Genomic DNA, 346 nt, shown 5'->3' with positions numbered 1-346 from the left:
CGGGGCCACCCCAGCAGGTGGGACCCCAGCCTCTGCCCAGGAAGAAGGCAAAAAAAAAAAAAAGTGACTGTGCCAGCTCACATCTAGGCACTTGTGCCAGCACTGAACACAGGAGAACACCTGCTGGAGCCTGAAGTTTAGTTCTTGAACTCAAAAATGTTGGAGGGCATCCTGCATAGCACCACCACGACCTTTTTCCAGTGCTGTGAGGCTGTAGTCACACCCCTCCTTGGCTGACCATGCTCCTAACTCTCTCCTCCGTTGCTGCTCCCATTGGGCCTTGTTCTGATCTCCCTGCTATTCCACTCTGACCCAGCTCTGATCTAACTTGCAGCAGAAAGCAAGC

The 346-nt window shown here is 53.5% G+C and overlaps 1 protein-coding gene across 1 annotated transcript in view; it reads right to left on the bottom strand.

Moving 5' to 3' along the window:
* The window catches only part of DYNLT2B (dynein light chain Tctex-type 2B), a gene marked incomplete at its 5' end in the record, with an annotated part of 4,326 nt that overhangs the window by 3,505 nt on the left and 475 nt on the right, over positions 1 to 346 (bottom strand). The gene's annotated exons all lie outside the window — the stretch shown is intronic.

This window comes from Antrostomus carolinensis, unplaced genomic scaffold (assembly GCF_000700745.2).
Source record: "Antrostomus carolinensis isolate BGI_N321 unplaced genomic scaffold, ASM70074v2 scaffold44583, whole genome shotgun sequence".
Classification (NCBI taxonomy): domain Eukaryota; kingdom Metazoa; phylum Chordata; class Aves; order Caprimulgiformes; family Caprimulgidae; genus Antrostomus; species Antrostomus carolinensis.
The sequence above is the reverse complement of the archived record's forward strand: the minus strand, read 5'-3'. Positions and strand labels throughout refer to the sequence as shown.